Here is a 14,682-nt window from a genome sequence, read left to right as displayed (position 1 = left end):
ATGTTAGAGGAGTTATAATCTCATGAAAGCCCTACTCATCCAAAACAGCATGGGTAACATTAAGGCCCTGTAGCTAGCATGTATGTTAGCACTGAGCGCCTCTAGCTCATTAATGTGCATTCGGATTCAGAGATTTTCAGTGTAAGGACATCCCTTGTCTAACATCACCTAGACTGTCTGGGAAAGGATGGCCTACTTTACAGAGGTTATGACAAGGTTGACCTCATGAAATGTAAATAAAGTAATTGTCTGCATTTTTAAAATTCCTTTTGCAGTTGGGCCCTTACACATCTTTAAGAGACTTGCTAGGTATATCCTTTCACACATCGTCAAGTAGGATTATGGCAATCAACATACAAATCTTCCATGAAGCAATTTTGTAAATTGCTTTGTGACAAGTGAGATTCACAGTGTTAGATTATGCATTCACACACAAGCTGGCCGAAATAAACCAAGGGAAGGAAAAGTGGTAATTCCTGGATCCGCTGACAAGCGTAAAGTTTATGTTTCCTGTGGGCTCGATGGTAAAATTGATCTTTTTTATTTCAAGCTGGACTATGAGGCTACAAATTGGAAGATTAACAGTAAATATTTATTAGTCTATTACAGTCTATTATACACAAGGCTTTCCATTACACGATGAGAAATTGTTAAAAATGAAATAATTATATGTCCCTTTTTTGTTTCTCCTTTAACAATGTTTTTAGCTACCCAATAGCATAGGGAGAAGTTGGTAGACAACACAACTCTATCAACCCTGCATCTGGGGCATCTGAACTATTTTTTGTTCTCTGTAGTCGTCTATAGGTAGATATATCCCACTGTCCTCTAGTCCACTCTGAGAGATTTTTTTCCACACTTTATCATGGAAAAATTAGACAAAGTTTCTGAGAGAATACTATTTCCTTCAGTTTCCAGTGTTGACATGATCTTCCATTCCTCCAAGTCTCCTCTTACCTGCACTTTTCTGTTAGGCCATTCATCTCAAAAGAACATCAGAATGTTTGAGAGGCTGGATAAGTGTGCTTGTTTATGTTTCTCCATTGTAGGAAAGTGTCCTTTTCCCCACCTTCTACTAATTCTTCAAAGTGTCACCACTACTGAGAAGCTTTCTCTGACTCAGAGAAACAGAATTGTATTTCCTTCTGAGTTCATGAGTCTATGTATCATTTGATGATTATTCATTTATGTATTATCTTCTGTCACCAAGCTAAGAGTTCTTCCAGGGGATGAATTATGTCATATTCATGTTGCATATACAGTGGACTATCAAAGACTTTGCTGAATAAATGACCAAATATAAATGACAAGCTCATTACAAAAATTAGAACAAGAGATATTATTCTTGGGATAACATTTCTAGTCATTTGCAATGAGTGTTAAAAAAAGGCTATATATTTTGTATGAAACAAAACAAGTTACTTTATTTCAGTATATGACTTAGTGGTTAATTTTTATTTCATCTACTTGTTTTAAAATGTGTTTCACTTAGAAGAAATCATGTGTGTAAAACCTCTGGACAAGAAACACACTACCCTAATATGCATTATACATTTTTTTTGTTAAAAATTTCTCTGTAAACAAGGGTATTAAATGGAAAATGGAAATGAAAGTCAGTTCTTCTCCAATATTAAATGCCAGTCAAATGTCACAAGAAAAAGTACTGAACATTCATCAAATGACATGAAGTTGAGAGATGAAACCCAGCTTTTTCTATTTACTGTCCTTGTGGCCCACTTCTACAGTAATTCATGTTACGCCTCACAATCTGTTTAAAGGGCTGGACAGACTTTGGCACAGGGATAAGAGGCAAAGGCTTTTATTTTCCCTTAGAGAAAAAATAACATGAGGTAAAGCTGGCGGTGGGGGTGGGTAGTCGGCCTTAGAGTTAGTCAACATAAAACCCATTTACAGGATATAAGGGGAGAAATATCTTCAATTTTTCAAAAATATTTTATGATTGAGGATCTTTATATTTATCACCATCTAATTTTGAATCTCATTGCATTAACTGCTAATCATTTTAGATTTGCACATTAGTAGATTAAGGTAGAGCTTTTAATAACACAGTACTTATTTTTAACCAAAACTGAGTTCCCCTAATGCCCAATAACAGGGTAGGAATTTTGGTGGCGCAACTTTCTTTTAATTTTTTTAAAATTTTTACTTGAGTTTTTACAGTCATTTTATTAAATTTTCACCTTTTGTCCACAAATTACTTCTATTCTTTCCACATCCAAATTATGTTTACTCTATCTAAAAACCCTTCAAAAGACCTCATCCCATTTTGGTGTTAAATTCAATTTTGAGGTCCAGGATCTTTTCATCTAAATCAGATCCAGGTATAGCTGAGATTTCCCAGGCATAGTTCTTCCTATCAGTAGATCTGTGAAATAAAGAAACAAATGCTATGTCTTCCATGCTAAAGATACAAAGGTGGGAGGCAGAAATACAGTAGCCGAAGTAAAAGTTTCCATTCAAAAAGAGGGTGAGGCAGGAGGAAGCTAGTAATCATTGGTCTATGCATAGATAATCTAAAATCTAGATAGATGAATATAAGTTTCTGTAATAAAAATCCATTCATTGTCCTGATAAAGAGCATTCATTCTTATTCTCTGGGATTTTGCTCTCTGTTGTTCTTGATCTGTCCTCTGATTCTACCCTCTCACAACTATCCTCTTTTCCACAAGTGATAATTTGCTTCTTTCAGCCTACTTCCTGCTCACAAATGTTTAGGGTCCAGAGGCTGTTTTCATTTTGCACTCTTTCTCTTTCAAGTTTTTGATGTTTCCACTAGCAAAATGATCAACAAAGTCTTTATGGGTCTCCTATCAATCTTACTGAAGAATCAGTTGATTAGACAAACGCCTTTGCAATAGGATGCTTCTTTATCTTGGGCTCCTAATGAGGCCACTGGAGAACAATGCCATAAAGATTGTCAGAAGTCCTTACAACTCCAGAGTCACACCCATAACATTTCTATAAGGCTTTTCATTTGTCTTCAGGATTTCATTAGATACATCTTAGATCTCACTGAGGTCTTAGCAAAGGTCTCATCTTTACCCGGAGACCATATTTCACTTGCAATACCCTCAAATTTATGTTTGCTTGAGTCATTTGCCATCTGGAACAACAGGACATGGAGAATAAATTGTTGTTAAAAACAAAAAGTTCTGGCACCTTTATATTTCCTCTGCATTCTACTAAAAAAAAATAATTAATTACTTGGTTTTCTCCTATTTAGACTTTATTGTATACCCTTAAATAAAATAAGTTGACACATTCTCCCTGGAAATCTCCTTGGCCAGATCCATCCATTCATTTAGTCACAGTCTCTGTTTTCTATGCAACTGCCTATAACAGTTGCGGTAATCTTTCCAAGACTACATTGCAAGGGAATCCCTTCGTCCACCCTCCAATAACACGGTTTTTGCAGTGTTCTCATGGCCATCTTTGTTCAGGCTCACTAGATTTCCTCCAGATGTCTAAGCAGGGGTATTCCATCTTCTGACTGTCACATAAAATCAAGAACAGTGACACATATTATAGGTATTTATGGCAGCAACTCACCAGGAATATAAGAACCAGGTATCAGATTTTAAATACTATTATTGTGCACAAAATTATTTCATCCGATTTTCAAATGTATTCCCAAGAAATTTTCATCACCTTTTTTATTATCATTTTGATGTTTGTAGAATTTTTAATGTTCTTTTCAATTCCAGATATTGTTGTTTATGCCACACATTTTTTTTTTCTTTTTTTCTTCATTGATCTCTGATGTGGTTTGGATTTGTGTCAAATTGTAATCTCATGCCAAACTGTAATCCCCATTCTGGGAGGTAGAGCCTGTTGGAAGGTGGTGATTGGATCATGGAGGTAGATACTTCATGAATGGTTTAGCACCGTCTCCTTGGTTCTGTTCTCATGATAGTGAGTAAGTGACTTACTGTGTGATCTGGTTGTTTAAAAATGTATAGCATCTCTCCCACCTTCTCTCCTTCTTCTGCTCTGGCCATGTGCAGTGCTGGCTCCCACTTCACCTTCCGCCATGATTGTAAATTCCCCAAAGGTGAAGCAGATGCCAGCATCATGTACAACTTGCAGAACCTTGAGCCAGTTAAACCTCTTTTCTTTATAAATTTCCCAGTCTCGGGTATTTCTTTATAGCAATGCAAGAATGGCCTAATATAGTCTTACCAGGAGTTTATCAATTTTAGTAGCTTTTTCAAAAAACCAATTTATGGCACTGATTTTTGACCTTTGATCCTATCATACTTTTAACTTATCTTTATTATTTCATCATTCCAATTAGTTTATTTTAATGTGCTATTATTGAATAAGTTTTAGAGATGAACGCATATATCATATACCATATACTTTTATACCTTTAAAATATATACGCATTTAAGGCCAGATGGGGTGGCTCATGCCTATAATCCCAGCACTTTGGGAGGCCGAGGTGGGAGAATCACTTGAGATCAGGAGTTTGAGACCAGATTGGTCAACATGGTAAAACTCTGTCTCTACAAAAATGCAAAAATTAGCCAGGAGTGGTGGCACAGGTCTGTAATCCCAGCTACTTGGGAGGCTGAGGTGTGAGAGTCAGTTGAACTTGGGAAGTGGAGGATGCAGTGAGCTGAGATCACACCACTGCACTACAGCCTGGCCAACAGAGAGAGACTCTGTCTCAATAAAATAAAATAAATGGCCACCAGGCACGGTGGCTCACGCCTGTAATCCCAGCACTTGGGAGGCCGAGACAGGTGGATCACAAGGTCAAGAGATCGAGACCATCCTGGTCAACATGGTGAAACCCCATCTCTACTAAAAATACAAAAAATTAGCTGGGCATGGTGGCGCATGCCTGTAATCCTAGCTACTCAGGAGGCTGAGGCAGGAGAATTGCCTGAACCCAGGAGGCGGAAGTTGAGGTGAGCCAAGATCGCGCCATTGCACTCCAGCCTGGGTAACAAGAGCGAAACTCCATCTCAAAAAAAAAATAAATAAATAAAAATAAAAAATAATAAAATAAATGCATTTAAACAATGTTTTTCTCAACTCAGGGATTTCTGTATAGTTTATAATTTTGTCAATAGTTTTATCTACGTTTAGCTCACAATCTAAAATAGTTTTATTCAGATCTTTTTTCCATTATCCTCAGGTTATTCAGAATTAAATTGGTTAATCTAAAAAACATATGAGATTTTTCCATTTTGGTTTGTTTTATAATCGTTGATGTTGATTTTTCTTTTAATTCTATGCTGGTCAGAGAACATAGTTTGATTTCCAACATTTAAAATTTTTTGAGACATGCATTATGGCTCAGAATATAATCAGTTTGTAAAATGTAGTAGATTCCCCAGAAAATAATACATTCTCTGAAGGTATTAAATGAGATGTCCTATATAATAATGACAATTAGAACATGCTTGTTAATTTTAAACTTCTCTAGACTTACTATCTGCTTACTTGTTGCATCAATTACTAGGAGAGATGTTATTTTTCATCATGATTTTATGTCTTTGAATCCTGTCAATTTCTAGCTTTATATACTGAGTCTCCATATATATGAATTCATATAAAAAGGTTACATTTTCCTGGTGGATTAATATTTTCATGAATATTAAGTGTATCTATGTCTAATAATTTTTTTTGCCTTAAATTATACTTTAATTTCAACATTTTTTTTATGCCTTTACCACATACCAGGAAATTTGATGATTGCAGAATATGTTAACCCCTTTTCTATTCTCCTAAATACTATAGACGTCAGGGTATGTTTATGTATAATCCTGCTATGATTTTTATGTGCTTATACACATATTCCACTGTGCATACTGTGATTGTAGGCAGTCAATGTTTGCGTATATCCACTATTATTATTTTATAGAGTGAATTTATTTATTGAGACTGTCAAAAAAAAACTTCAGACAAATTAAATTTAACAGAGTTTATGTTATCAAATAAGGTTTCATGAATCAGACAATACTCAGAGCCAAGAAAAGTTGAGAGAGCTCCACCCAGCAGCATAAGCAGTGAGGTTTTATAGGACAAACACAGAGCAAAGTCACTGAAATTACTCAATTGGCCACAGCTAGGTGTTTGCCCTTTTGGGGTATGATGTGGTCACTTGGATGCCTGTGATTGGCTGAAGCATGGCTGTTTGTAATTGACAAATTCACTCTTGCAATTGCTTTTTGTTTTTCTCTGCTGAAGAATTACACAAGATCATTTCATTTCTGCCAGAAAAACGCTCCTTAGTATTTATTTAATTTTGTTCTGTTATTATGTGTTTTTGTTTGTTTGTTAACTTCGTTATTTGGCCATTATTTTGACAGAAACATCAATAAGTATGTAATTCCTGGTAACTGTTCTCCCCAAGACCGCTTTCCTGTTTGGACATTTGCAAAGTGAGTCAAGAGACTCAGCATATAATGTACTCATGGCCAAGATATATTACAGTGATCCAGTAAGGATAAGTACCTAGGTTGCAAGGGAAACACAGAGTTCAGAGGTATCCATGTGCAGGTTTTCCTATGCTCTTTAACTCCTATGAGAGTTAACACAGAGCACACTCTTCCCCTAGCTATAAAAAAGCAGCAAGCTGAGTGTTACAGTTCTGGCAAGAGAAGCCCCTAAGAGACTCAATCTCCAAAGTTTTAATTAGGTCTATATGTTAGCCTCCACTGCCTAGCACGTACCTAAATTACAGGCTCCTAGAAGGTAGGTGAGTGTTCAACATAAACCATACTGCTTTTATTTAAACAACAAAACTAGTGATTGTGAGTGGTTTTTCATGTAACTGTTTACAAGGAACACACTAAAAATGACGTCTGAATATGTCAACTAAGAACAAACCTTACAAGATCTTTTTAAGCACAGCAATCTCAACTCTGCTATATTCATTGTTTTCTGCACAGTTGACAATTATTATTTTAATTTGAAAACATGATTCCACCTGTCTTCTGCCTTTTATTGCTTATAAGTTAGACGTTGTTATTTTTTTCTTGTGTGAGAATAATACATTTTTATCTCTATTTAATTTTATTTATTATACTTTAAGTTCCAGGGTACATGTGCAGATCATGCAGGTTTGTGACGTAAGTATACACATGACATAGTAGTGGTTTGCTGTATCCATCGCCCCATCATCTACATTAGCTATTTCTCCTAATGCTATCACTCCCCAATCCCCCAACCCTCTGCTACCCCCCCACCCCCAGGCCCCGGTGTGTGATATTCCCCTCCCTGTGTCCATGTGTTCTCATTGTTCAACTCCCACTTATGAGTGAGAACATGCAGTGTTTGGTTTTCTGTTCTTGTGTCAGTTTGCAGAGAATGATGATTTCCAGCTTTATCTATGTCCCTGCAAAAGACATGAACTCATCCTTTTTTATGGCTACATAGTATTCCATGGTGTATATGTGCCACATTTTCTTTATCCAGTCTACCATTGATGGGCATTTGTGTTGGTTCCAAGCATTTGCTACTGTGAACAGTGCTGCAATAAACATACCTGTGCATTAGAATGATGTGTAATCCTTTGGGTATATACCCAGTAATGGGATTGCTGGGTCAAATGGTATTTCTAGTTCTAGATCCTTGAGAAATCGCCACACTGTCTCCCACAATGGTTGAATTAATTTACACTCCCACCAACAGTGTCAAAGTGTTCCTATTTCTCCACATCCTCTACAGCATCTGTTGTCTCCTGATTTTTTTTTAATGATCACCATTCTAACTGGCATGAGGTGGTCAAAGCAGAATTGAAGGAGATAGAGACACAAAAACCCTTTAAAAAAATCAGTAAATCCAGGAGGTGATTTTTTGAAAAGATGAACAAAATCAATAGACTGCTAGCCAGATTAATAAAGAAGAAAAGAGAGAAGAATCAAATAGAGGCAATAAAAAATGATAAAGGAGATATCACCATTGATTCCACAGAAATACAAACAACCATCAGAGATTAGTACAAATACCTCTATGCAAATAAACCAGTAAATCTAGAAGAAATGGATAAATTCCTGGACACTTACATCCTCCCAAGACTAAACCAGAAAGAAGTTGAATTCCTGAGTAGACCAATAACAAGGTCTGAAGTTGAGGCAGCAATTATTAGCCCACCAACCAAAACAAGTCCAGGACCAGAGCGGTTCCCAGCCAAATTCTACCAGAGGTAAAAAGAGGAGCTGGTACTATTCCTTCTGAAACTATTCCAAACAATACAAAAAGAGGGAATCCTCTCTAACTCATTTTATGAGACCAACATCATTCTGATACCAAAACCTGGCAGCAACGCAACCAAAAAAGTAAATTTCAGGCCAGTTACCATGATGAACATTGATGCAAAAATTTTCGATAAAATACTGGCAAACTGAATCCGACAGCACATCAAAAAGCTTATCCATCATGATCAAGTTGGCTTCATCCCAGGGACGCAAGGCTGGTTCAACATCCAAAAACCTATAAACATAATCCATCACATAAACAGAACCAAAGAGAAAAACCACATGATCATCTCAATAGATGCAGAGAAGGCCTTCGAGAAAATTCAACAGCCCTTTAAGCTAAAAACTCTCAACGAACTAGGTATCTACGGATCGTATCTCAAAATAGTGAGACCTATTTATGACAAACCCACAGCCAATATCCTACTGAACGGGCAAAAACTGGAAGCATTCCCTTTGAAAGTTGGCACAAGACATGGATGCCTTCTGTCATCACTCCTATTCAACATACTATTAGCTGTTCTGGCCAGGGCCATCAGGCAAGAGAAAGAAATAAAGGACATTCAAATAGGAAGCGAGGACATCAAATTGTCCCTGTTTGCAGATGACATGATTGTATGTTTCAAAAACCCCATTGTCTAAACCCAAAATCTCCTTAAGTTTATCTCTACTTAAGATTCATCTCTAAGATTGCTTAAAATGGTCTTAGATTTGTTTTTTTCTACATTTATTCTGCTTTGTTTATTAAATGCAGTGCTCAAATCTGTTCCTCGATATCTTTAATCAACTTTGAAAAATTTTTCAGTGTTATCTTTACATGTATATTTGCTCCTTTTTATTTCCCCTTTAGTCTGAGATCCTAAATATTTGCATGCTTAATCTTTTTGACATATTTCCTTTACGACAGCCATCGTCAAGATAAAGAAATGCCATTACCAGCAACTCAGAAGCCCTTTTCAACCTCTGAAGTCATTGACAACCTTTCAAATATAACCACAATTGTGACTTTTACATTGGTTTGCTTTTTTTAAGCTACTCGGATTGCCTTTATGAATATTAATGTATTTTGCCTTTAAATCAATGTCAAAATAGTGATAATAACAACAAAAATACAATTTATTCCTTATCTTTAAATGAAAAATGATGATTTATATAGCAGGCACTGTTACTCTTTCCTCTAATATCCTGCCAGTTCACTTCTATGTTCGTCTCCTTCTGGACTGACTGCTTGAAGTCAGACTGTGTGCTCCTATGTATTTATCAGTATCTATGTATCAGTATCTCCCTATACTGACAAATAGATAGTATTTATTATCAGACAAATACTATTTGATAAAAACACAGATAGTCTTTATCATACAATTTGCTTGAACATCTTATATTTAAGCAGGGCCACTAAATTACCTCAAATTTGAATTTCAGTGCAACACTTATATTTGTTGTTTCCTGCCTGAAGTCTTTAATGGCTTTTCACTGATGTTAGTCTAAATTCCAGAATTTTTGTACTTACAAGATTTGTCTATGCTTTCCTCCAAAATAATCTAGCTTTTGCTCTCATGCTGAGTGTTAATCCTCTCTGTTTCCATATCCTGCAATTATCAATCAGGCTTATTAAAAGACTGTGCATTCCTTAATCATAGTTTCATTCTTCATAGATAGATATTTGAATACTTGGAATGTTCTCTTTTGCATTCACTTGCCAAAATATGTTCTTCAAATATTATAATTACATTACATTGTAACCTTTTGAGAAATACCATTAATTTCTACCATAAAAGGGAGTGAAATATTTCTGGCACAACCCACTGTCTAAATTTTATGCTTATTTTAAGAAACATTTCTAAAATTAGTAGATATTTCTTACCCAAAAATAACCTTACCTTAATTCTTAACTTATTAAATCAATGAAATTAAAGGTTAAGAATTGATACTTCATATATACTAATGAAATGAACTTTTAAGGTAAAAATACCTTGAATAATACCATTCCTCTTTCATCATCTACCTATTATATGACCTCCAGCAAATCTCTTCAACTCTCTGAATTTCAATTTTATCAACTTTATAAATAGGAGCAATATGAGTGTCTGCCCTTGTGTTGTTTAATTGATTAAATATATCTATATAGTGCATCTATATCAGTATCTATAGTAATAATAAGGATGATGCCCACATCATATTAATAAACACTCAGCAAAGGAAAATTTTATTTTTTAAAACTATTACATTACCAGTGAGACATACTTGTATTCATAGAACAAGCTCTGTTTAATCAGTAGCTTCTTATGACACCTTATCAAATAAATATATTGCCAAGAATAGTCTTTAAAATATTTTTGAAACTTTAAATAACTTAATTACTTTAAATGTAGCCTATGAACTTTATTTAGCCTCCTGTTTCATTGTGTCTGTCATAACAAGATTGAAATAATATATTGGAGAAGTCCATTCAATCCTTTTTTTTTTATTTGTCCAGAATCACATAGAAACTAGTCCTAGATTCTCTGATTCCTACATTAGCCTTTTTTTCTGCCTTTCAACTAAAATTCAATTATGAATAAACAAGCTATCTTTTAATGATGCTCCAGGAAAAGGAATTAAAGGTGTGAAAATAGGAAAATTCATTAATATTTACACCATTTTCTATTACTTTCATTCATTCTTCCCATTTAGCCACAGAGTCTGTGCAAGATCTAATTCATTCCAATGTAATCAAATGCAAAATGTCTTAAATGGAAGGGCCAACAAACATTTACAATAATATATCAATGTTCTTTTAAGGAAATAGAGGAGGAATTTATGAGGGCCAAGGAAATAAATGATGCAATTTGGTTTTAGAAATATGCCTGTTTTCTTTTCTTCCTCTATATTTGTACCAAATTATAATAATCATAAAGAATGAATTAAATACATTCAAATAAAACTGCAAATTCTGTTGATTAAATACACTAATCATATAGAGATTTAAGATCATGTTGAGAATAAATATGTTTAAATCCCATTAGCATCACTAGTATAATGTAATTCAAATTTGTACAAAAAAATGTAAATACTTGATAGTTCCAATTCCCATTGCTAACTTCATTATGAGAAATTTCATTCTGTATGAGATATGTCTCTAAATTTGCATTCCAGGAGTAATAATTCTGCATGTATTCAAAAAATAAATCCTGTTCACAAAAGGTAAATAGCAGGATTCATGCTGGTAAATTATTGTCTTTAATTTGTTATGACTCCTCACCATTAAATTAAGAAAATCATGAGATTATAATTGATGTTTAAGTATACGAAGAAAAGCATCACAATCCTTGCTCAAAAACACCACCAGTACAATGATGCCAGATTTTTGTTGCTGAAGCAAGTTGACAGCTCATTATGTTAGATTACACATTTACCACTTTAGGAAACCCTTGAAGCTACCTGCCTGTGATCAAAAACTTGGAGATAATCGAAGCTGAAGGGAAACTGAAACATAATAAGCATTTCCAAATTAAGATAAAATTAGTCTCTTAAAATATGGCTTTATTTGGTAGTTCACGCCTGTAATCCCAGCACTTTGGGAGGCTGAGGCGGGCAGATCATGAGGTCAAGAGTTCGAGACCAGCCTGAAAAATATGGTGAAACCCTGTTCCTACTTTAAAAAAAAATGCAGAAAAATTAGCCAGATGTGGTGCACATGCCTGTAATCCCAGCTATTTGGGAGGCTAAGGCAGGGGAATTGCTTGAACCAGGGAGGTGGAGGTTGCAGGGAGCCGAGATCACACCACTGCACTCCAGCCTGTGTGATAGAGTGAGACTGTGTCAAAAACAAAATAAAATAAAATAAATAAATATAGCTTTATTTGGCAGAAAATATTTTGTTAATATATACAGTCATGTGCTGCTCAATGATGTTTTAAGGATAGACCAGATGTGATAGTGGTCCCATAAGATTATAATCCCATATTTTTACTGTACCTTCTCTATGTTTAGATACACAAAAACCCCTGTGTTATGATTGCCTACTGTATTCAATACAGTAATACGTTATACAGATTTATAGCCAAGAAGCAATAGGCTAACCTACATAGCCTACTTGTATAGTAGACTATACTATCTGGGTGTGAGTATTTCTACAATGTTCACACAATGATGAAATCACATAGTGATTCATTTCTCAGAACTTATCCCCATCATTAAGCAATGCATGACTGTATGATATGGTTTGGATTTGAGTCCCTACCTAAATCTCATGTCGAATTGTAATCCCTAGTGTTGGAGCAGGGGCATGATGGAATGTGATTAGATCGGGGGGTCAGATTGCCCCTTGCCGTTCTCATAACAGTCAGTGAGTTTTCACAAGATCTGGTTGTTTAAAAAGTGTGAAGCACCTCTCTCTTCTCTCTCTTCCTCCTGCTCCAGCCATGTAGGACATGCTGCTTTCCCTTTACCTTCTTCCATGATTCTAAGTTTCCCGAGGCCTTCCCGGCTATGCTTCCTGTACAACCTGCAGAACTGTGAGCCAATGAAACCTCTTTCCTTTAAAAACTACTCAGTCTCAGATAACTCTATAGCAATGTGAGAATGCACTAACACAGAGTACTACATATGAGTATATGTGAATATCATATATGTTTATGTATGAGGCACATGACATACCTTATTCTCTACTTTCTCTTCCTTCCCTGTCTTTGCAAATTTTAAGCAGTCTACTTTGCTCTTTCACTCCCGGGCAATTTCTTGATTATATTCTAAGTTCTACCAACAACCTCATTTCCTCTGTCAAAAGTTTTTTCACTAACTCTATCAGAAATCTCTCTCCCTCTGGATATTCATAGCACTTTTTAATTATTATTGTTCATTTGGTCATCCACTATCAAATATGCTACTAAATATCTACCATGCTAAATGTCCATCTGTTTCAGGCCAAAGCTATTATCGTATAAACAACCGAATTTAAAACAACTTGTCATCAATCAAGGGATGTCCCACAATTTCTCCCATATTTTGCATCGTGGTGTTTTCCCCCTATATTTTCTCTGAGACTGATATCAAGGGAATGATCTAACAGCCATGATGAGTCACCATCTTCGTCAGAACCAGGAACTTTGAAGGCTCATCTGTGGTTTATGAATACAGTTCTAAATAGCTGACTCATTAAACACATTAACAAAACTTTTCTCTCAAAGGCCTTTCTTTCTTCAACATTTTTCCCATGTGTATTTTTGTTGTTGTTGCAAGAATTGCCATTACAAAAATACTACAGACTGTGTGGCTTAAGCAACAGAAATGTATTTTCTCTTACTTAGGCGAGCAGTCCACAGGTAAGTGTCAGCAAGTCTGGTTTCCACTGAGGCTTCTCTCTATTGTTTGCAGTGCAGTAGCCACCTTCATGCTATTTCCTTACATGGACTTTTCTCTGTGCACAAGCATTCCTAGTGTCTCTTATTTGTCCATGTTTTTTGCGAGATAGGATCTCACTTTGATGTCCAGGCTGGAGTACAGTGCCATGGTCATGGCTCATTGGAGCCTCAACGTCGGCTGAGGTGATCTCCCACCTCAGTCCCCCAAGTAGCTGGGACTACAGTCACACACCACCATGCCTGGCTAACCTTTGTATTTTTTGTAGAGATGGGATTCTGCCATGTTGCCCAGACTGTTCTTGAACTCCTGGGCTTGGGCAATCCATCCACCTCGGCCCACCAAAGTACTGGGATTACAGCTGTGAGCCACCATGCCTAGCCCCCAATGTATTCTCTTATAAGGACACTAGCAAACTGAACTAGGACCCTCACTACTGGCTTCATTTTAACTTAATTACATCCTTAAAGGCCATATCTCCAAATACAGTCATAGTCATCATTTTTTATATAATGCTTATATATATATGCATGAGGATAAATTTAATAGTTAAGCCAGAAGAAAATTAGAAATTAAATCAAAATGGAAATGATAAACTCAACCAAAGTTAAAACAGGGAGGAAGTATCTCAGCAATGATGTACAAAGAATGGAGAGAACCAGAGAGCATCTGTTGTAGAATTAGAGTTGTTTTTCCTAAGCATGTTCTCCCTTTGCCTTTTTCCTTCTTGTCTTTTGTTTACTCTGCTTTTCACCTACCAATGAACATTTTGTAAGAAACTTTGTGAAAATTCTGTGTTCATTGTGAATATTTTCTTATGTTTATTCAAGCCTGTAGTTTGAAAGTCAATAAACAAATGAATTATGTATGTTTAATTTCACAAATAGCACACTTGATTTTTTTATTTTTACCCTTTTTTACCCAGTGTATTTGTGTTCCCAAAAGGAAATGATTTATAAAATTGAGTTGGTTTATAACTGAACACTTCATAGCTCTGCCTGAGAGTATTTCCTAAAGCTCAAAATAAATCAGTGCTTATACCTGCTTGATTTCATGGTACAGCTTGTGTTAGTCCATTTCTGTATTGCTCTAAAAAATTCCTGAGACTAGG

This window comes from Aotus nancymaae, unplaced genomic scaffold, assembly GCF_030222135.1.
Source record: "Aotus nancymaae isolate 86718 unplaced genomic scaffold, 86718_ANA_hifiasm-v0.15.2.pri h1tg000010l, whole genome shotgun sequence".
NCBI classification, from domain to species: domain Eukaryota; kingdom Metazoa; phylum Chordata; class Mammalia; order Primates; family Aotidae; genus Aotus; species Aotus nancymaae.
This window is presented reverse-complemented; position numbering follows the sequence as displayed.